Source organism: Taeniopygia guttata, chromosome 8 (genome assembly GCF_048771995.1).
Source record: "Taeniopygia guttata chromosome 8, bTaeGut7.mat, whole genome shotgun sequence".
In the NCBI taxonomy this organism is placed as follows: domain Eukaryota; kingdom Metazoa; phylum Chordata; class Aves; order Passeriformes; family Estrildidae; genus Taeniopygia; species Taeniopygia guttata.
The window spans coordinates 21,268,685-21,292,861 of NC_133033.1; the positions used below are offsets into that span (position 1 = coordinate 21,268,685).

The following is a 24,177-nucleotide window of genomic DNA, read 5'->3' on the forward strand; positions in this document are numbered from 1 at the left end:
TAGCTCAGGCCAGGTTTTATTGAACTGTCAGTTTGAGCCTTAGAGGCTTTAAACTGAAAAAAAGGGGGAAATGAAAGAAAAGACATACTTGGGATAATACTTGGAAAAAGGTAGTGCATGAGCAGTGTCTGGGATAGGTGTTTTCTGGAAGGGGGCCAGGTAGACATTATATGCCCTTTGACTAGGCTGCCTTCTCTGTGCCTGTCTATCTTTCTGGAAATTAGGTAAAAATTAGTGGTTGCAGTTCTTAGTTTTGCAGCACTTATTTAACAAAATAAATAAATAAAATAAAATTAAAATAAAATAAAATTAATAAAATTATTTGAAGTTTTAGCATAACTGTAAATTCAAATCACAAAGAGATTGGAATTTCTTAATAATTAATTAGCTGTGCATTATGCTTTTGAAAATCTGTCCAAAATGGAAATAATACTGAAAACAGGCAATCCTATGTTAACTGTTCTGTTGCAGAATTGTAAAAGCTAGCACATTGCAACAATAGAAGAGAAGGTTCAGAATTTGCCTACACATTGGAAGCGTGGGTGTATTATTGTCTTCTAGCAGGAATCCAGCTGGATGAGTTGAGTTGTCCCATTGATTTAGGTGAGCAATAGAAATGACTGGATATAGTTAACTCCACCTGTAGTGACTCCTTTGCAGTAGTAGTGGTCTATATTTGAATGTTGTAATTTGATAATGTTTTTGAGCTTGAATGTAGAATGTGTTTATCATGTATATTTTTTGACCTGATGTGGATATTTTTGAAGTTCTGTAGAGCATTCTTTAAATAATGAATCTATTACTTGCTGACCTCATTCACAGATATTGCCTCTGTTCATTACATTTGAAAAGGATGACATTATGCATATAATTTGCAGGACAATTTTCTGTAGATTTCAAATATAATTTGAAAGGCTTCTCAGTAATTTTTATAGAACAAAGTATTTCTATTCCTGTTACTATGATTTCTTTTGGGTTAGACTGAAAGAAAGGGAAAAAGATGTTACTTGCAGAGCAGCAAAAATTGCCATGCACATGGTGTTTGCTCAGTAGCTTCAAAGTGAAGATTCATCCTTGCAGGATGGTTTAACATGGATACCTCTAACAGCCACTGTTGCTTGGTACCCTTTGGAATAGCCTTCTGGAGGCTGTTAAAGCAGAATGGAAACTAATCTATGCTCTCAGCCCCTGTCAGAGCTGAGGTATAATGTGGAAACCTTGGAGTGTGTCTGCTTGTGTGCTACGTTTCTGGTGGATAAATAGGCTACTGCAGCAGCTTGTAAGAGTCAAACAGGTGTAACAGCTAAACTTTGCAGGAAAAAGCCAGTGACAAAAAAGATGACATAATGTAACAGTGTAGGTGAAAGAGAAAGGAGAGAAGATTGTATGCTATGGGCAATTAGGGTGGGTTTCCTTCCCATGTTTTTCAATACATTTGTGCCAGTTGATTTGAGATTTAAAAATCAAATTCTATTTTAACTAGTGTTCTGAACGTCTCATGTGATTTAGTAAATAGTAATACTTCCACAGGTGCAAAACCAGTTCTGCACTATATGATCGGTACCGTAAGAAAAGGCTGAGTGCAACAATTTCAATTTTTTACCCATGATGTTAAAATACTTTTTTTGGTATGTGAATGCATCTAAATAATCTTTCAGATTCCCGCCTTTTCTGCTTTCCAAAAGTATTAGTTGTATAAAACTGAACTGAAGGGGTATTTATATAAAGATGCAGAACAGTAGTAGTAATAATAATAACAACAATAATAATAAAAAAATAATTTCTACTTTTAATTTCAGGAGTCAAAGCATTTCAAAATCACAATTTCACAATTAAATCACAATTAATCAAAGTCAGTGATTAAATGTGAAATAGTCAGAGTACCCGAAATACAGCTTTGATTGCCAGCTATCCAAAATGCAGGCAGTATATAATGTAGTATATGACTGGATAGGCATGGGAAAATCTCCATACTTCTAACTGTTGATTTCCTATCTTTTCTTCAGAACAATTACAGCAGTGCATTTATAGGTAACTTTTTTCTTTTGTGGCATTCCCATGGCTGTTAGCCACATTGCATGTAAAATGAGTAAAATCTGGAATCTCTCAGGATTAGTGGTTCTCTTTATTCTTTGCTCCGTATTGAAAATCGTTCCTGTCAGCTGGTGCTCTCCAAGCTGCCTGGAAGAACTTTGGCATAGTTTTCCTAACCTTTCAAACAGTAAAAGCAAAACCCTGCTTTGATTAAAAAAGATTAAAAAAAAAAAAGGCAAAAAAAGCCAGAGGACTTTGGCCCCGAGCCATTAAGGATGCAGGCGACTGCGCTGCGGGCTGACGGCGTATTCCACAAACCCTGCAAAGTTCTCCTCGGGGTCCCTGGAGTGGCTGAGGCACTTTGCTTGTACTTAACATATATCAACTGTCACCCGACAGCAGTCGGTGCTGCACTGAACACAATGGAACATCCAGATGGTCTAAACAAAGCCAACAAATGTTCACTGCTATTAAAAGCTGTTTACATCAACTTCCAGTATTTCATGTGCTGCAGTTTATATTGTGTCACTACTGGGGTGCTTCGCTCCATCCTCAGTTCAGAGCAGGGATTTCTAAACTATTGTTGCTTATGTGTTAAAATAACATTCTGAATCTGCCTTAAATACATGCCACTGAACTTTTTTTTCTTTTTAAATAGGAAATTGGTCATTGTATGCTAATTGCCTGCTTTCAAATATTGTAATTGATTGTCCCATCTAATTTCCCCTTGCTTTTCCTCCCCTCAGTAGTCTCCTTCCAGCTCCTTCCCCCTGCCCATGCATGTCCCACGCGTGCTGCCCCTGTCGGGCACACAGCTGGGAGCTGCCAGGCTGGGCTGTGTCACTGCCTCAGCACAGGGTACCCCACTGCTCCCTGGCCAGCTGATGGAGGTGCTGGTGCGTGGTGTGGTTTGCTTTCATCCCTGAAATACTCTGAGGCCTCTCCTGCTGTCCTATTGGTGATCAACACATGGAGGTGACAAACGGACATTTTACACTTCCTTCCTCTGACCCGTGTTCCTGGTGTCTGCTTTACTGGAATTCCACATCCCTGCCTTCTACTTGCTGAAATAAATTAATTGGTGGGACACAAGCTTAGATCAGTCTATTGTTTTCCATAAGGCTGCTATAAAATTCTTAGGGAGACTGTGAATGAGGAAATCTTTCCAAAATAGTGTTATATTTTGCAAGTGTGATTTCTGATTAATCATATACTCTTGAAAAAACTGACCAAAAAGTGCTTAAAGCACTAAAATATCCCTTAATTGCAGTGCTTTAAATAATTGAGAAGTATAATGTTCTTTCAAATATATGAGTAAAAGATCACATGCAAGCTGTTATCGATCCATGGAGTGTTTGCATAAAAACAAACAATTTTTTTTTTCAATTAATTTAAAATGAAGCCTGACTAGCCTTCCCTCCTCCCCACAAGTACCAGATTAAGGCATTAGAGAAGAACAAATTCAATCCCTAGCCTTTTCAGGTAAGAACTTTTTCTTTGGTTTGCACCCTCTACATCTACCTTTTACTGGCCACCATGCTAAAAATAATAAAATAGAAAAAAAGGAATCCAAAAAACATTTTTAGACCTCAAGAATCTAATATTAGCATTCATTACCTTTTTATAATATCTGTGGTTTTTATCCCAGCATATGTCATTTACCTGAATGTCACTTATAGAATTAACTTTCACAAAATGAACAAAAACATGCTTATTTCTTCTGAGAGAGAAATCCCATCACACTTTATGTTTTTTAAATAAATAGAGCTCTGCAGTACTGTAACAGGGCTACTGCAAACATGTTCTGAAGGTCTATATGGGGTATGCTAGCAATATTTTTTCAAATTGTTTATAGTTTGAAGATTTTTGAAGCTGTAAATGTATGAATGAACAATTGAAACTGTCTGAATCTTGCTTGGTGTTTTTAAAATCTTACAAAACAGAGGTACTTCTGTACCTCTGAATGTAATGTGTTATAGAACTATTTTCCTTTTTGACAACAGCATGTGACCATAGAGTAAGTAAAAAATATTAAATTTTCACTATTAGATGCAAAGGGAATATGGCAAATAGTGAATTTTCCTGGTGTGTTCTAGCTGATACAAGACTAATTCCTGTTCTCAGAAGCTTAGAATGTGAGATTCCCAGGTTCAAATTTGATTTGCAAAACATTTTATAGTTCCATTTCATTCTGAGTTTTATTAAATATTTAACTTTAGGCTGTTTGTTTGAAAATCTTGTTTGTAGGATTTTCCCCCATATTCCTTAAAGTGTTGCAGAGAACCAGAACAAACTCCCCTGTTTTTCATATTCCTCTCTGTTGAAAATGCAACACCACACCTCTCATTATTTTTTTTGTTGCATAGCTAGATCTCCTTTCCATACTCTGTTGTACAAAGACCAAATCCTTGTCTTGGCTAACATCCTTAGGTATAAAGTTACTGCTGTTACTGAATTTCCGTTATGTTCCACAATGTTCTTGTTGTTTTCAGAGATGAAGTGACTCCTTACAGGCATCATTATCTGGAATCTAATGGAAGGGGCCCGATACATCTCTCTGTCAGGAAAGGTCGGTGATTCACCTTATTGTCCTGAGTGTTTTTGGTCATTTTCCTGTCCTGGTAGGTAAGCAGCACTCTGTGCACCGAGATCAGCTCCTGGCATTGCGGTGAGTTTGTGTGCAGGATGCACTCTGGAAACACCAGGGTAAAGGTTTTGCATAATGAGATTGCACAGTATTCAGTTCTTATGGGGTCATTGCATCAGAAATGTGGAATACATAGAATAAGTAGGGTTAAGTCCTGGTGGAACTGAAGGCATAGCATTTGAGATTTCTTTTCTGGAAAGTCAATCTAGTTCCTATGTTTTGCTGGAACATTACAATAAAAGAACCGAATATTATTCTGCATTACAAAATGATTAATCTCTGATGTTTCCATCCCAGAGAGTTTATTGCCAAAACTGTAGGAAGTGGATGCATAAGGAAATGTTTTACAATAAAGATGACATCATTAATCTTCAGTATTTCTCTAAGCAAGACCCTTCCTGACCATGCACAATGATAGAGAAAGAAATATTTTATTTTATAGAAGGGAACCCTGAGAGGTATTAGGACAGAAAAGTCTTTCAAAGCCATGGTTTTCATGTTTGACAGGGGTCAAGCTTTGTGCCCGGTGTAGATGAGCCTTTTGGAGCCAGATTGTCAATCCAAACGCAAGCTGCTCCGTTTCCTGTTTATGCCTGTGCAGAGTTACACATCCTGACTCGCTTGCCTTCAGCTGCAGGTTTTTCCGCACTCCCTAGGAGATTTCTTCCTTAAAATGGTTTGTTATTTGTCATTTAAGTAAGCCATTGGAATTTTGTTAATTCCTGTTTTATTTAACGCATGCAAGACGGTATCATTAGCTAAAGGAAGATAATGTTAAGGTAGTAAGAGTTACTAATACTACTAATTAAATGACCTTTGCAAAACAAAATCTGATCAGCCTATGCCTGAATGTAGAGAACCGATGCCAAGTTTACTGCTTCACAGAGGACTGGCCTATTGTATATCTGACCTGAGGTTATCAGCAATTGAAACCTGGTCTAGTAATTTTAAAATAAGCTTTTGTATATTGCACATTTCCATTTTTCCATCTGTCATAAGATTAAACATGTTTCAGCATAAAGGGACATTCTTAGAAGAGCAGTTTGCTTGGTATGCTTAGGAAGCTCCTCCATTGACAGACTCTAAGAATTTTTTATTGTTCAGCAGTATAGCTACTAAGTAGTAATCTTTTCTTTCTTTTTTTTTTTTTTTTTTTTCTTAATTCCCTCATCCAATAAAGTGGACTGAAACCAAAGAGATCTGACATTCATGTTGCTTTGTCCTTTCCCTTTAAGCCGGAGCACAATGAGAAAAAATTTTGATTATAGCAAGGTTAGGGCTGTCAGAGTTGTTCTGCATTGGCTAAGTCATGCTTTTCTTTAGAGGTAAAGTTTTACTGAATTTAATGAGCTTTTGTAATAGGTACCAAAGAGCTTTTGTTAATGGCATGTATGCCTGGCTTAAAAGCTAAAGAAGGGTAGTTACTGAGGAAGGTGATTGCTAATTAGACCTTATTTCCAAGCAAATGTGATAAAATGACTGACAATGAACTACATATTCCTCCCTCCACCTCTTTTGTTGCTTTACTGTAGCTAGAAATTAGATCTTTAACACATGCTACACTGATTGATCTAAAAGGACCATATAGAAGTTAGAAGGGATTTTATTAGTTTGACAGTGAACTTTGCCATAAAATAATTAATATATGGCATGAGCAGAGTGAGTGTGTAATAAAAAGTCATAGTATTGTTGGACCAGCATAATTGCAAGGGAAAAGAGAGCATTTTGCAGCTTTTCTAGAAATTTGACAGAATTAGGAGGAGCTATATTTTCACTGTATTTAGTAGGAGCAGAATTGTACATGATTTTCAGCTGGACTCAATTGGCCTAATTTCAAAGTTAATGGTCATTTTGGCCTTTACACTATCAAATAATATAACCTGTGATAAACTGATAAAGACTGGCAAAAATAGCAACTGTAATGAAAATGAAGAATTTCTTCCTTTGATCACCTTTTCCTAGTTTGTGCCTAACTCCATTAAACTTAGTATGGCTACATATGCTTATTAATATGGTTCCTCTTGGTATGGTATTAAGTACTTCCCAAGGATTAAAGGGTTTTAATTTAGTGATACCACCATGAGGTACAAAAACCTCATTGTTCCCATTTTAGGAGACTAAGTGACTTTATACATTGATTTGTCTAACTTAGTGTAATACTCTTTGAGACATCTTAATTCTTTGGTGTTTCCACTTCCTGCTCTCAGGTGGGCTCAGCCACTCCTCCTAGAAATTGAAGTACCAAAGATACACACCTGAAATCTTAATACTGAACTTTTTGCCCATTCAAAACTCTCCTCCCCACAAAAAGGAAACCCAAGGCAAAGAAAAAACTCCCTCCAAAGCATCCCAATCCACAAGCCAGCTTTGGAAAAATCATTACACAAAAAAATCTTTCATATGCACAGCTGAATGAATTCCTTTTCTCCCAAAGCTTGATTATATTTAATGACAGAGTAGAGCAGAGGTTTAGAAATTTGGTTTTAATAGATGTTAAACTAATCACTACATACAATCAGGTTTGTTTCCTATGTTGTTTGAAGTCAAAAGGGTTGTCAGAGGCTCTTTCCAGACATTCCCTGCTGTCTTGATAATTTTTTTAAATAACAGCTGATGAGAAAATTTATATCTTGAGTAATGTCAGCATTGTTTGTCTATATTTTTCTATTTTTATCATCATTTATTGTTTGCTTCTTACATTATAGATATGCCTGATGTAAATTGCAGAAAATGGCATTTTAAATGCTTTTCCTGAATTGTCTTTTGAGTGCCTGTAAGATCATGAAAACACCCTGCTGTACCCAAGTTAACTTTAGAAGGGTTAAGCAGCAATTCCCTTGGTGACCATGTTCACATTGTGAGATGCATCAACACACATGTTTTGTCTATCAGGCCAAAAGAATATCCCATTTTGGGCTTTTCCCCACAGTAATCAAGGCTGAAGATAGTGAAACAGCATTCCCTTCAGAGGATGCAGCAACAACATGAACTCAACCTTTGTTAAAGGCTAAGCTCTGCTACCAGCTACTTTTACAATATGTTGTAGTGTGACTTAGTTTCCTACAGTGAAGGCAGCCAAGATAAAAAATACAAGACTGCAGAATAATGTAACAAAAATGTGCTGCTCTGCATAAAGTTCCTGAGTTTCAGACTTGCTACTGGTCAAAGCTGGCCTATTGACCCCTGTCCACTCTAGCTGAGTAAACCTGCAGGTCTTTGCTAAGGTATGTTTGCAGCAGGAAAGGTCTTGGGCTCTGATTAAATACAGAAGGTATGCAAATAGGCTTTCCAAATGGTTTAGTTAATCAAATTAATATAAATCTGAACCTAATGCCTTCCTTTATTTTGGAGGTGAAAGCAGTGTTGGGAAATACTTGAATCTTTGAAAATGGTATTAAAACATAGTATTTGATTTTCTTTTTTGTTTTGCACTATTTTTTTTTACTTACAACGAAATTAATTTTTGCCTATAAAAAGCATTTTGGCTGTCTCTTTCTGGAAAAAAATTTGACTGGCATAAATGCAAACAGCCTTTGCTGTATGTGGACTTGGCACAGTGATAAACACAAAGATTTCTCTTCCATTTGCAGTAGAATATTGTATTATGAGAATCATGAATAGTAATCTCACTTCTATGCACCTTGGGATGGCTTGCTGGAGACCACTCAATTTTACTTCAAAAAGCACCAAATATAACTAAGGAAAACAAAACAAGATATGTTCACAGCTTTGTTTTAAAATATCGTAGGCATATTTTTACTAAGGACACAGTTTTGACAGCTTCTTCTTTGTAAAATTCTCATCTGCTCTGATCATTTGATAAAGGCTAATTTTTCCAGGTTGCTTTCCTTTTGTTTAGTTTATTTTTTTCTTCAGAATTCTTAACCTTTTCATACTTTCAGTGTATTTTTAAATTATTGCAAAAATTCCCCTTCCTTCTCTGGTGGCTAAGCAGGAAGCCAGCAGGATACCAATACTGCTTACTCACGGAAATTAAAAACAAAACAATAGGTAAGAAAAATAAAGAAACAGAACAAACAAGAGCCACTATCTTTTCTGTTAAAGCTTAATGTGTTGTGCACTGGATATTCAATATATTGGACCTTAAAGTACTGAGACTTCTGCAGGAGAGTTTCTGCAGAATTTGACTCTTAGCTATTTATTTCAGTGTCTGCAGCTGAAACATGGAGTTGAACTGCTAGTCTGTCTGTGTGCCCAAACTCCAGGGAGAACAAGCAGTAAGTCAGCAATGGAAGCCTTGCAGTCCAGAGCCCAAGTTAAGGGGTGACAGTTTTTGGAGAGGCATTCATTCTGTTTACTGGTTAATTTTGCCATAGCCGTGCCGGTGCTGGTGTGTATGGGGCTCCCCAGGCAGGTACAGGGGATGCCAGGCTGTCTGGACATGTGTGTTCCTCCTACCTTCAATGTGTGAGCTGTCTCACTCTTGTCAAGTCTTTCCTGAGGTGCCTGGACTACTTTTCCCAAGCAGAAGCACTGTCATTTGAACCAGCTCAGACGTGGCACAAACATGTCCCCTGCTTGGGCAGTTAAAGATTACCTTGGAGATAAAGGAAAGGGGAAAGTATGCTTCCATCTTCTTTTCCCTTTCTTCCAGTGATGTGATCAAGTTGCCTATTTCCCCTTGAATCAAAATACATCTGATTAGGGTGGCTATTTGAAACCTCTTCTAATGCAGTTACTTAATTTATGTAACTTGTAACTCACCTCGCCTTCAAAAACATTGATTCTGAATTCTCGGGCTCCTGTTTTTCTCCAGTGTTACCTATATTTTATTCTCTTGTATTTTCATTTGTAAGTTCATATGAATGGAGACTTGTATCCAATTCAACATTTTCTTTCTAGACTTTGGGATAAATAGACTTCTCCATTTGCCATTGACATGTATGTGAAGAACAGTTCATAACATGATTGAACTCCATTGATTTTTCATAAAAGTTTAATAAGCTGATACAGGTCAAAAGCATTGCAAAATATGTTATAAATTCCTGGGGTGATCTGAACAAGACAGTGGGGAGATCTGGCACCAGATACACTTTGAATTACATGGAGGATAAATACATGCATAAATACGTGTTGAATTACATGGAGGGTAACAAGGACTTAAAATCTTTTGGTTAATTATTTTGAATATTATGGTTCAGAATATGAGCTTTATAACATTGCATGTCTCTCTTTGTTAATAATCTGTATTTGTTTACAGCTGATTTGCTCGTAACTGCTTTAGTTGGAAATGGATCTTGGAAAAAGAATTGCTTCCCAAAAAGAAAACCTTAGATTTACATGTGAGCCCCCCGAAATAGTTGACTAACTTTGCATGAATCCATTCAAACTGGAGAAGGTTTCAGCTGTGCTACAATTTTGAATCAAGTCTGGGCAGAATTGTCTGATAAGTTTCCTGAGCTGGTTGCTGTATGAGTTAGGTCATTTGAAAATTGCCTGGGCAAAATGCAGAGCCAGTGGTGCATCAGTTACAGATGTCCTTTGGGCTTACAATGCAGAAAACTCAGTAGCTTCTCCAGGAGTTTGGAGATTGCCCCCAGGCCCTATCCCCTTCTCTGTGCCGGTCTGGGCCTGTGACTGCAGTGGGGGAAGCCTTGCATGGCCCATTGCTGCTGCTGAGCTTGTGTCCTCGGGCCAGAGTCGCAATCTGACCGCTGGCCACATCAGTCTGGTGTGTCATCCCTCAGGACATGAATCTGTCATGAGCAGCAAAACCTTTTTGTGGCTTAACTTTGTTCCTTGAGCGTGCAGAACTGCAGAGGAACAGGATGTTTATTGTATGTACAGTGACCATTCCCACTGAAGAGGGAATCCTTTAGGATGGGCACAGCTCCTTTGTGGGAAGCACCTCCTGTACCTTGGCACAGGGGTGTAGATGTGGGTCCTGAGGACTTCTAGTGTGTGCTGCGTTCTTCCCAAATGCACTAAGAATAGAGTTTTTTACAAATAAGGCACCGTGTTTAATGTAGTCCTCAGGTCAGCATTATCAGATGAGGTCTCACAGGGTAATGGTAAAAGTCTTATCACTAGCTGATATTTTGGTGTCATATGTGCCATATAGATGGTTTCATGAAAAGGTGTAGAATTTTCTTTTAAATTCAAAATCACTAAATATAGTTTGTTAAAAACATTAGTAAGTTTTTGACACAGGCTTTGTGGCATAGTGCAAGTATCCTTTTAAGATAACCATGAATGCCAACTTTCATATGGATCTAACACACTGAAAAATGAGCCTTGTGCTCCCTTATTAACTCACCAGTATAAGAGAGGAGAATTCAGTGTGTGAATCCAAAATCCTCTGCAAAGCCTTTTTTTAATAGCTCCAATAAAGTTCTCTAGCTAGTTCAGTGTTAGCTATTGACACCAAAGACGCCTGAATATTCCTTAATGTACTGGAATGTCCCAGAGGGTCACTAGTAAGAATTGTGCATTTTCTGGTATAGCACACAGTTTTTAAAGGCTCCTCTCTATTATCATCTTCATTGCTGTCCTACAGATGAAAAAACAGGCAATTTCCTCTTTGCTTTATGTGCTGCCTCAGTGCAACAGCCGTGTTCCAGCGTGATGCACTCAAAGTGTCAAGTACGAACCCAAAACTGGGGGGAGGATTCTGCAGGAGCTATAAATTCCCTCTTTTCCAGACGTTATTTCTGCACTCACCCTTGATGTGCAGAACTTATTTCTGTGTTTGGGTTAATGTTTAGGTTTTCTTTATAGGTCATCTTTTATTCTAAAAACTAAATAGAAATCCTTCTGTTCATCTGTTAAATTTGTAGGTTCTATGTACTGTACAATATGTTTAAGGGAGAGGTATTTTCTTTTTTGAATTATAGTTCTTCAGGTGAATTGGTTATTTTCTCTATACCCTTTCCTGTCAGTGCCTTCAGAAAGGCAGTCCAGCAAATCACTTAGGTGTTTATATTTTATGGTTAGTATCTTATAATTAAAATATGTTTTCATATAATTGAATATATCCAGTCTGTACATCAGGCTCAAGATCTTTGCACAGTGTCTGTTGCTCCTAAGACATAGGAATTTGTTAGTAGCTCAGCATCTGATCTGTTCCACATTTCCTTCACAGAAATAGGTTTTGACTATGTTGCCATTGGTTTTTATTCTGATAGAAAGTATTTATAGCAAGATTGGGACCTGCAGATGGTTAGCAGTTTCAAAAATCAGTGGAGAAGTGATCGTTTAGCCAGGGTGGCTCACTAAGGAAAAAATATTTTCTGAGCTGGGGACAGACCCAGGAAAAAGGTGTGGAGGACAGGACTTGGTTGTCCAGTGGTGGGTGGATGGCAAACATCTCAACTGCAGCCTCCTGCCTTTGCTCTCAGGTGTAGCTGGAAGGGCAGGGTCCTATGGACCACCTAGTCTTGTGATTTATGCTGAATGCTTTATTTTCCATTCCTGTTCTGCAATGCCCAAATTACAATGACATGTTCCTGAAAGTCGCTCAAGTTGGATAAGTTTTGTGTGTCATGTGTCCCCCTGCCTTAGCTGTAAAGGGGATTCATCCAGGTGAAATATTTTTTGGACCTGCTGGGAAAAGAGACTGTGTTTATGTGAAACTGTTTGTTTGTTGGGATTTTTTGTGTTATGTGGCCATTGACTTTGGACATGAGAAAAGTTATTTTTATGAATCCTTTCCTACCCTTTGAACATTGAGAATCTTTTTACTGTTATCGTGGTTGTATATTGTTATGAATCTCTTACTCTGTGAATGTGTGTTATTTTATCCTTCTCTGCAAAGACTTGTGATTTTTCAAATGCATGTGAGTAGCATTTATCCCTCTCCCTTCCAGTAATGTTTTGACTACTTATATTTTATGTTTCTGAAGGATTCAGCACTGTTGGAAAACATAGAATGCTGTGTAGAAAACAAATCAAAAAATATTAATAGATTCAAATGAAGAGAAGTGAAAATTGAATCTAGACTCATATTTGCCTGTAAATTATTAGAATAAGCACAAGTATAATTTAATAGTAACCTAACTGTAGCTTGGTAATGCTGTGCTTTATCCTGTGTATGAATAGTAAGAAATGTGGTGTGTTAGGCAGGGAAAGCAGTGTTTCTTACAGTTTGTATTTGACAATTGGAAAACAGTAATGTAGGGAATCTTAGTGAAAAATCCAGAAAAATCCAAGTTGACATTTATAAAATTGGCTAATTTACATACAGACGATACCAGAGCTGCAGTTAACTCCAAACACTCAGGAAACTTTCAACATGGATTTCTGTCACAGGTCTCTGAATTTTCTTCTTGTCTCTTTTTTGTCTTCTCTGCCCTCCTTGCCATGTTCCTCTTGTTTTCCAGCTCCCTACTTGGCAGTTCCTGCTCCCCTTGCTGCCCAGGGAGGTGGGCACTAATGCCAGTATGTGGTGCTGGCTTCCAGAAGGCTGTCTGAAGGTGGAGGCACTCCAGGAGCCACTAAGTTGAGGACTGCCATTCTCACAATGCCTTTGTGGCCAAGGGTAACTTCCACTGCCCTAAGCAGGGACAGGGGACACCCAGAGGGGCTGCAAGAGATCCCCACACATCAGCACACAGCACACAGGCTGTGGGAGTGAGCCTAGAGAGCTGTTGAGGAGCAGTGATCTCTGTGCCAAATGCAGCCACCTCTCACAGCAGGAGCTACAGGAGCACAGAGAGCCTGGAGTTTCTGGAATGCAGTGGGTGTGTAGGAACAGGCCTTGTCTTCTCTAGTGGGACAAATGTGCTGCCTTGGACATGCCACAGTGTTGAGCAGAAGGGGAAGCTCCCTGAGGATGGGCCTTGCCTCAGCTGGGGGGATGCTCATGGCAACTTCAGCCAAGTACTTTAAAATGAAATGTATGCATGTTTCCTGTATGGCAAGAGATGTGCCCTGAGGAAATGGGCAGTGCTTTGAATGCAAAGGGCTGGTGTCTAAGCTAACTTTTCTGGTGCCAGAAAAGGAGGAGCGTGGGGCTGAGGAAAGGAAATGCAGCTGAAGGATTTATGTATCTTACTATTGTTTTCAGCAATAATTGTCTTTGAAGTACTTTAAGTTAAATAATTGAAAAATGTATGAATAAATAATAGGAGAAAATACTTAATTTTGGCCATCAAAATATTTATTGACTAAGCTTTTAAGCTTTCATCTTAGTGTGTTAGGCTCTGTAGTACCAAAGAATGACTAAAATGTCATTAATTTTCATTTCCCTTTTACCGTGTAATTTTCATAGTTTGTCAGGGTTTGGGGCAGTATTCTGTGAAGTGATGGGCACCTTTTCTCATGCAACCTGTGTGCTGAACTCCCTTCTGCCACCAGGCTCTGAGCCTGGGTGACAGGTGCTCTTGGGCTTCTGCTCTGCTGCCTTTGGTGACAGTCTGGATGCCTTGCAAGGTCTGTTAGGAGAGAGGGGGAAAACCTTTGTTTGTCCCTCAAAACAGAGGCAAGCAAATACCAAAATACCTGAAAGCCTGTAAAACTGTATGAGAAAGAGGGAGGTTCAGATACACCATTCAGTGTTACTGATGTGTCTGAGAGCCCCTATCCTCTGGTTTCTGCTTTTGTTTGTGCTAGAGGAGTGGCAACAGCAGAATGACAGGGGCCAAAGTTTTCCTTTGTGGATATTGCTTGGGTACAGTTTTTCTGAAAGGTTTTTGAGGAAGGAACCTTGATCTTGTTTTTCTTCAGTTTATTTGTGAGGACTTTTTTTTTCTTTTCTCTCTATTTTTTTAACTTTTTCTGTTTGCTTCTCAGACTATAATTCTCTTTTCTCCTTTCTGTTTTTATTTTGCTGCAGGCACTTCATTTTAGATTTTTGTACTTTCTCTTCTATTATGTCCCAGTGTGTAGGCTGGTTTTGACCTTGAACTTTTACAAAATATCCTTTCCCAAAACACACATGCATAATCTGCTTTATTTTGTGGATATATAAACTCATTGATCAGACAGGTTTTGGTGTGATTCTGGTAATCATGCAGGTAAACAGCAAGAGCAGACCTACCTATTCTATGTGAACAGTGAAATGCAACTATTATATCAGAGAAATTAAAGAGTAGTTTATCTTTACCAGTATTACCTGTTTTGCCAGGTGATTGATGTTACTATCTGCACTGACTAAAGCCTCTAAATCTCATAGAAATACATGATACAGATGATCAGTTGAAGTTTTTTTAAGGCGTTTGAAATGGGGTGCAACCTCTTTTTAAGAGGTTCCCCCCCATCTTTCTGTAAATAGCCTCTATTAGTAATATAACACACATGTCACTAGTATGGTCTATGTTCTATGTCATGAAATGAGTACAAAAAAGATGAAATTTTCATTTTGTTAAATTCTTCCATAGGTTGCCAGCAGAGGAGGGACATTGGTGGATAGTGCCAGGTGCATAAATGATGAGTGCACACTCACTGTTTTGGTGGACTTTTTGGTACATCACTGCAAATATGAGCACAGATTTAAATTAGTGAATTCTTCTAAAATTAATTAAATCCCTTTTCTGTCGATACTTTATTGAATAAGGTTGTCTGTAAGAAACCCTTGATTTTGCAGAGCCATTGCTGGTGGCTTTAAGGAGGAGCTGGTTGTTTGCAGCATTTGGGTGTGACTGCAGAGAGGTGATGCCCCAGCACTGTGTGCAGGGGCTCAGGGCAGAATGGAGCCTTGACCAGCACTCCCCTCCTCCCCAGGTGTGTGTGCCTGGCACAATGATCCACACCGTGGGTTAGGATGTTGTGCTGGTTAGGTAGTGGACTGTGAAATAGCTTCTTAGCTATATCAATATTTATGTTATGACCTTCTGTCCCCAGTGAATGCTTATTTCTGAGAAATTAAAACGAAAGAGAGAGACAACCCGCCTCCCCCACAACAACAAAAAACCCCATGCAAACTCATACAATGTAAATAAGTTGAAAACCCCACAAAACTTCTGTTGAGAGCTTTCTGGCTGTTGCTATGTACTGGAGTAATCCATTGTCCAAGATACAGCACTGCTATGATGTATTAGACTAATATATCATAAGAGTGTCATAGCTTTGATGATGTATTAATGGAATACATCGTTAAGGTGCCATAGCTCTTATGATGCATTACTCCAAACATGACCAGCTGGGTGGGTTAGCATACAAGCATGTGTGTGTATGAAGTAGTGTTTCTCTACCTAAAAGTTCATGTGCAAGAAAAGTTAGGAAGACCTGAAAGTCAGGAGCTTCTGAAGAGAGGGGTTGAGCTGGGTGGGACCAAAACTAAGGCTGGAGCTGTATGCTTGCAAAATCTCTGAATGTACAGAGAACACAGGGAGGGAAGAAGAAATTGCCTTTACTGAAGCAATGATGAATTTTAATTCCCTTTCAGAGTACAGTGATATGTGTGGTATTACATGAACAAGTTCAGCATTTTTCGAAAATGTCTTGACAAGTTTTTTTAGGGTATTTTTTTCAATGTGCTATCATATTTTCTGGGAAAATTAGGTTGAATAGGTTTTATGCAGATTTAAACACTTCTGTCATAGCAGTTATTCACCATTTTTTTCTTGTATATGTCAGCTATTTCTGGTTTCAGAAAAGAAAGTAAGGTGAATTCTGGTAAGCAGTCTTTTAACAAAGTTTTTTTTTACCACATTTCCTGACATAGCCAGCTTTGGACAAGCTTTGGAGAAGCAAAGTGATAAATCCCGCTCACCATGAAAGTGATATCAAACTTGAAGAAAAGGCATTATAAAGCGCATTAAACACTGATGATGATACTCACCTCCTTGTTCCCTAACAAAAAGACTTTGTGTTGTGTGTGTTTATACTTACAAACTTTCTTTCTCTTGCCTTTTTAAAATGTCCTGCATTGTCATGTTATGGATGTTATTGACTGCATGTATGTCCTTGAATAGAGTCTATTTATTGCCTGGTTTTGTTGAAAATCTGGCTCACAATTGCTCTAGACTTGCAATGGTACACATTTAATAAATTTGAATATTGCTGTTTAATCTAATTAATCTCTTGGGGATTTTGTTGCCATTCATAGAGAGAGCTGGATGCAAGATTTGCCCATTATTGAGTCGTTTCTCCCTCTGCCATGCTTTAGAAAGAGAAAGATGAAGAGGTGGATGTAAAATACCAGTTTTTGCTAAATCTGTAGTGGGGAAGGTGTGGGAGCGTTTCCAGGTACTGAAAATCATCCTTTCCAGTATAAATTGCTCTTTTGCTCTTTATGATGAGAGGCATAAAGTATCCAGTAAAAAAGTTTCATTTTTCAGATTTTACAGCATACAATATTTGCATAACTTTGCCCACTTTTTACACCACAGTATCTTGAACACTAGATGGCATTGGCATTGTTAGTGTAAGTGGGGAGGAGATGGAGGATTTACTCAAACCTCCTCCCTTCAATGACCCCTGCCTTTCTTCCTGCCATTCAAGAAGCCAAATCAGACAAGAAAATCCTAAAGTTCCCAGAGTTAGGACCATACCAATGTTGCATTTTCAGGTACCCTTCACTAATTGCTGCCCAGTCAGTGCAGAAATAATCCAACCTACTCAGCAGATTTCTGCTGCTGGTTGGTTTTGCACTGCCTGTGCAGAGCTGATATTGCACCTGCAGTTTTCCCAGACATAACCTGTGGAAGACACCATGCATGGACTTGCCAGCTACTGTGCTACAATGCATTCACAGTGATTAGCAGACTGCATTTTATCTTGGCTGGGGTCTTGCTTGGTTTTTTTTTTTGGTTTTTTTTTTTTTTTTTTTTTTTATTCTGTTAAGCTCTGCAATAGTTACTGCAGTGGTTAATTCATATTCTTCTGATCCTGTCATCACTCTTGCCTGTAAGTACAGGAAATTATTATGTTAGTAAGTATTCTAGACATCTCTCATTAGAAGCAGCAGGTAACTAGGGATGTTAAAAGCAATCTGCATATATAGCTCTGTATCTTTTTCAGGCCAGCAGTGTTTTGCAGCATGAAAGCTAATATTAGAAAGTTGTGTTGCTGTCCTTTAATAGTGCTGGTATGACCTTGGCTTTGTGTTCCATTTTGTTATAGGTTTATTTATGAAAACCTAGGTGCACAGCTTGACAAAAATCTTGGGAAGCTGGTTGTGAGAGGTAATTTCTCTGTGTTGTTTCTGCTCCAAAGCTTGGTGTGAACTGATATCAAGTGACTAAGTCTGGGATTAGGTGGCATCCCTGCATGTTATGGGAATTTGGCATCACCTCAGTGATACCTAGACTTTCTTTAAAGGTCTATTCTGACCCAAATAATTCTATGATGATAGAAATTTAATTCTATTGACTGAACCTGTTCCTTTAGGGATGGCTGTGTAAAAAGGGCTGTGAAAGCCATTTGTGCTTGGTGATACCACAGGATAAGGTAGTAGACCTTATTGTAGTAGACCCACAATTCCCTTATTTCAGAAATGTGCTGTTTAAAACACCCTGGGTAGGTTCCTTCCCTTAAATTTGCCTTATTTGTGGAATTTATATAAGTATTAAAGGAATTGTTTGAGAAGCAATGCTTTGTTCATACAATGTGACAATATTTTATACAAATTGCTGTCGTCTTTGACTGGGGAGTCATGTATAACCTAATATTAGAAGCAATTATTTTAATGACAGTTTGGTGACATGTCACCAGACTTTGAGCTGATGGGTAAATGGATTCCCAGAAAGCTGTGCCTTTTGTTCTGTGATTATTTCTAGCTTTTGCTGATTAAAATTAAGACAGGAGGTGGCAAAATAATGAAAGTAGTAGAGCCTGAATCTAGAAAGTGACTGAACTCTTTCATAAGTGAAGTAGTAGAGAGAAGTATGAAAGCAGGACTGTCTCTTTCTCTTGCCTGCTATTCCTTTATTAGGCATAAAACCTTTTCAAATGCTTATTGTGGTAGTAGCTAGCGGCTCAGCCCCACTCAGGGTTTTGTCATGCTAATGATTAACATACAGCTTCCTGTGCAATGGATGAAATTTTTTTTGTTTTGTTTTCTTTAATTAAGGTTGGGGTTTTTTTACACTATCATAGAGGTAATATCAGTACCTTATTATTAGAGAGCAGTACCTTTCAGTTGTAGACAGGCTGTATTTCACCTTCTCTGAACACAAAAGCACTCACTGCTGAGGCAAGGTGATAGAAAACTCTCTCATTCTTAACATACTTCCTGTGTGTTGCATCATCCAGAGCTGGAGTGTGAACACACTTCTCAGTGTTTGAAATGCACTCTTTTGAAGAGCTGTAATAGCTGTGCTCTGTGGCTTTACTTTTACAAATCATATGGCACCAGTCACATGGTTCTATGGTTGATGCAGTCCTTACGGTGTGTTTACAATGTTAAGTGTCCCTCTGGAACAGTGGTTCCTCTCTGAGGAACCTGTAAACGTGAAGCACGAGGGGACCCTCCCCAGGAGCTGTGTAGTTTGAACCCTTGGCAGAGTCAAAGAAGAAAGGAGACTTACTCTTAGCTGTCGTTGAACTAGTAGGTCCAAAGCAGAATTTTCTGAGGGTTGTATTTCCAGATTTGTCTGCTTTCTTCAAGGAAACTTGGAATTTGGTTCCAGGAACCTGTCTCCTCTTCTACAGATGAATTTAGTTACTATATTGTTGACACATTTGCTTTAATATTGTAAAATAATCCATTACTTTTTGCTCTGTTTTCACAGGCTTAATGCTTCCAAAATGTTTGGTGTATGGTAACTTCCTTCCATGGGGAAGGACAGCTGGGCACAGTCCCGCTCTGCTTGCTGTCCTGACCAGCTCTGGCAAGGGATGGCCAGGCAGACTCCTGAGGGGACATTTCAAAGCAAGGAGGTGGGGCAGGGAGGAGAGAGGAGAGTCTAATGGCCTCTGTGACTACTGCCTTGGAGATGTACCTTACTAATGAAGCATAAACTTTTAGGAACTTTTAAGGGATGTTGTCGTGCTTTTGGAAATGGAATACAATGTTTCAATGTGTTTATCTGGCTGTACTGCAAGGTTACAATGGATTTGGAGAGTGAATTCTTAACAATCAGTGGAACTCTCAGAACTTTCATTGTAGTAGTACAATGTGGGATCCCAGCAAATGTAGCATAATTTATCGATGTCAGTGCTGGCTGTGCGTGCAAATGTGATCTTCCTGAAGATGTGCATTACTAGAAGCTGCCATGTTTATCTCTTTGACAAGAGGCTGGTTTGAGAAATCAATATAGATTTTCTATCTGTTAGCTGCACAAGAAGTTCCTTGTAACTGTAACCACTGAGGCCCAGTGAGACAAGTCCCCTCATCAACTGTTTCACTTAATGATGTCTTTTATTACAGTTCAGCAACCCAGTTGAGTGAATAGCTCCATGGTGAACCAAGTGCCTCTGAAAGCTCAGCAGTAAAATTTTTGCACATCAAGTGCTGTGGAAATGTTCTTCCATGGCTTGAATAGGCATTTTTAGTGTGGCTTAGGAGAAATGACACACTAGCAAAACAAATCAGGAGAATAAGTAGCCATCGACCTACAAGTAATGATCAAAGATCAGTTTGGTTGAGAAAGGTTTTAGAATGTGTTGATATCACCAAAGACATCTCTGTGGTGAGAACTTCAAGAGCAAATACATAATGAGACCCATTCCTAACCCAATTTTTTGTTTTTCTTGGTTTATTTATTTATTTATTTATTTATTTATTTATTTATTTATAAACAACACCATTTAATCCTCCCTCCTGGCTCTTCCTTGCAGAAGAGTGCGCTCTTCTGTGGATTAGCTTGGGAGGTTTCCAATTTGCAGTGTGTCAGGGAAGAGAAACCAAATAAACTCTGTTACGTGAATGGGCTGTGGAAATAAATTTCAGTATAAGAAAGTGAATTGACTGCCCTGAGTCATTCTTAACTACTTTATTTGCTCTAATTGGTTTGCTTTAATTAATTACATTGTTTGCAGTTCTGTTGTGATTTTGCAGGGCTTCTCATTGAGAGTTAGCCACAGGTATGCTAACTACCTTTTAGCATCCTGGCTGGAAAACTAGAAAGGTTTCCATCAGCAATGATTTGGTGGTTGTACCCATTCTACACATGCCATGTAAGTGCTGCTTTTAAACAACTTGGGCTGGGGCACAGAGATCCTTTTGTAATTCCAGAGGTAGGTGGTGCCTAGGGAATGAGGCATGGCAAAGGTCTGAAACTCAAGGGATTTATTTCTGGGGAAGTTCACATCCTTAAGATCAGTTTTGTAACGTAAGCTCAGTTTCTTGGAAAAGGCCCTGCTTAGTTTTACGTTAATAAAAGATGTGTATTTGGCTTCATGTCAGAAACAGGAATTCAGAGACTTTGAAAAACCTTTGAAGACTCTTACAGATGTAATTGGTGTGTTTTGTCTTGGGTGGAGAATTTGAAAGGTTTATTTCGAGAATATACACTCTTAAGGGCAGGAACTGTTACTCATCTGTGTTTGGAAAGCAGCACCAACACAGTCTGGATAACAATGATATTACAGAAGGTTAAACGAACAATTAAAGAGTGGAAATAATGACCTAAGGGAGGAACACTTAACTTTAGCACACCGACCACTGCACATCATGTGTTTGGGGAAATCAGAGGGGGGAGAGAGAGTGAGAGAGTTGTCAGAGAGCCTAATACTCTCAGAAGAAATATGTTGAAATCTCTGCTTACATTTCACAGAAATTATATTAAATAACTTGAAGAAAAATCCTTTGAAACAGAAAGAGGGAATTTGTCCTAATTTGTGTTTTCTCCCAGGAGAGCTTGCCTCGTTTTTTGGTTCTTTCTCTTTCCTTTCTGAATACCTTGGGGCAGAGGGAGTCTGTCAATAAAGCAGCATCTCCAAAGCCACTTTACTGTGTGCAGGGAGATGCACACAAAACTACAGGGTAAATCCAGCTTCCCAAGGGTACTCTTCCAGAGCAGCCTGGATGCTCTGGAGCTAGCCAGCATCCCTCCAGGGTGGATACACCAGAGGTGTCACATCCTGACACCACTTAGCAGCTATTTTTTGTGTTTCTTTCAGGTTTGAAGTGTTACTGAGACAGTTGTCTTTCTGGAACAGCACAGGATGTAGGTCAGCCTTGGCTGTGTCCTGCAGGTGGGAGGATCAAGGCAATGCATCCTGGGCATTTTCAGGGATTGCAGGCGAGTTTGTGACTGAAGAGAATTACGAATTCCCGGGTTGCGTGCTCTGGATCGCCAGAAAACAACTTTCATACAAGCTGAAATACAGACCTGTGCTTCAAATACCTCATGATTGACAGACCTATTGAAACAGAACAGAATTATATATATATATATATATATATATATATATATATATATATATATATATAAATATATATAGACACAATTATACATACAAGATCATAATAATAAAAATTAAGAATAATACTTTTTAAAAGGGAGAGAATTTTCACTCTATTATCCAACTTCTGGAACATGTCAATTATGTCTGTATATGCTTTTTTCTAAAATAGTTCTTTAAACTACAAACAAATTACCATTTTCTTCCTGGCTACATTGGTTTGTATTGTGTTACTTACAGCTTTCATGAGAAGACATTAAAACAAAGCAGAACAACTATAAAGAAACTACCAGGAAAAAAACAGGGCTTTTCTTGTGTTCTTGGCCTCGATTTTATCACGCTGAAGTGATCACTTCCTTTCTGGAGCTTTTTTCTTGTTTTGTGTATATTATTTCTGTGTGTAGTTGGTCACATGAAATCAGGCTCCTAACAGAGCCAAAATATAAATTAAAAAAAAATTGGTGAGAAGTGAAGCGAACAGCATCAGTAAAGTGATCCTTTAATAAATCAATTATAGTGTAAATATCTGAAAATACCTGTTACTAAAATTCTGTTATTCACAGCTCCCACAGGCAATAAGCAAACAGTAATTCTCTGTTATTAATTACTTCCAAGTATATAAATGGGGAAACACAGTTCTAGAGCTGCAGATAATCTCCCTCCTGTCTGTGTTTCCAGGCTGGCAGCTGCTGACACTGATTTGCTGTGCCGTCGCACGGGGAGCAGTTGAGCTGTGCAGTGTTTGCTTCCAGTGAGTGCCCCTGTTGTCTCCTTGGAGTTGCTGCTCCATCCTGAACAAGACAGTACTGGAACACCATTGATGCTGCTCTGCAGAACCTTCTCAGGACTCTGGCACACCAGGTGAGGTACCAGCCAGCTTTTCTGACAGCAAGGAAAGGTGTCTCCAATGTTTCACTACAGAAAGTACAATGGGTTTTCTTTTTTTAATTTTTTTTTTCTCTGCCAGATGTCCAAGGGGCAAAGTTGGGGCAAAGTTTGATAAATAATAATTAAAAACCCCCCAAAACAAAAAACCCAAACAAAACCAAAAAAAACACAACAAAAACCCAGTATTTTGTTCCCTTTCCTCTTTTTGCCTATGGCTATTTTCCTGGTTATGTTGAACATTGCTGAGCATGTTATTAGTGAAAAAAGAGCTGTGTTCAAATAGTTTAATCCTAGCCCAGATGCCACTGCTCTGTTTAGATTAGTCTATTAATATTTCTGTGCAGTTCTTTAACTAAAATTCTGGGATGTTTCCTCTTTCTGAAAACAATGTTTGGTAAGGACTGTAGGTTGTTTAGGTCTGTGGAAGTGGTCATTGTAAACCAAGACACAGAGGGCTGATTGGTGACCTTGTCTTGCTTTTGGCTGGAACTTCTTCAGGTTGTTGTGACCAGGCCCAGCACTTGCTTTCCTGTTTTGACACTGGTGGTCAATTTGCTGCTTCAGACATGTAGACAATTTTATGTCCTTGACTTTTCCCACTCGTTGACATATTAAAAACTCTCGTGAAAATCCTGATACGTTGGTAAAGTTGACTTATGAGTTTTGGTTTTGTTACAAAGAAAAGGAAAATTAAAGTAGAAATGTGGCAGAGGGAACCTGAGTGGTACAAAAGGAGTGGGAACACAACAGAAGGGTCTTGTGAAGAATGGGGGCTCTCACTGGCCGGGTGTGGGGAACATCAGCTGGGTTTTCAGTAACACAACTGAGCAGAGGAGGGACACTGACACAAAGAAAGAAACAAAAACTGTGAGATGTGTCCCAGCCCCACCTTCTCAGGTTCAGCACCACTGAGCTTCAGTATCTGAGGTTCTGTATGCAAAAGCATGCAGGACTTGGAGGGAGCCTGCAACTGCAGATCCAGGTATGGTGAGACTCATAGGAAAGTGGTCTTGGGAAGAGTAGAACATTGGCGTGGAATACTTCAACTGCATTTGAGCATTGAAAAAACAATTTGACACAGTTTGTTAGGCAGCTGTAGTGTTTGATGCTAAATAAAAGCGTACTCCCATAATAAGCTTCTGTTTTCACAGCATGAGTTGAATGAATTGATTAAATAAAGTCAATCAATTATTCCATGTCATGTTTTTATCTGAAATCTATATACAATGAAAAATAAAACAAAGTTTATTAAATGAAAATTAAAACCAATATGGCTTACTATGGCAGGTCCCTAAAATACATGATAATTTATTTAGGCCTTATTAATACTTCAAAGAAATTAAAATAATCCAGCATAT

The 24,177-nt window shown here is 38.6% G+C and overlaps 1 long non-coding RNA gene across 1 annotated transcript in view; it reads left to right on the forward strand.

Annotated features, from left to right (window-relative positions):
• Positions 1-24,177, forward strand: part of LOC115496238 (uncharacterized) — an 89,912-nt gene that overhangs the window by 14,519 nt on the left and 51,216 nt on the right. Inside the window, exon 2 of the long non-coding RNA XR_012057121.1 lies at positions 22,610-22,792. This is a non-coding gene — a long non-coding RNA (uncharacterized lncRNA). The remainder of the gene's footprint in view (positions 1-22,609; positions 22,793-24,177) is intronic.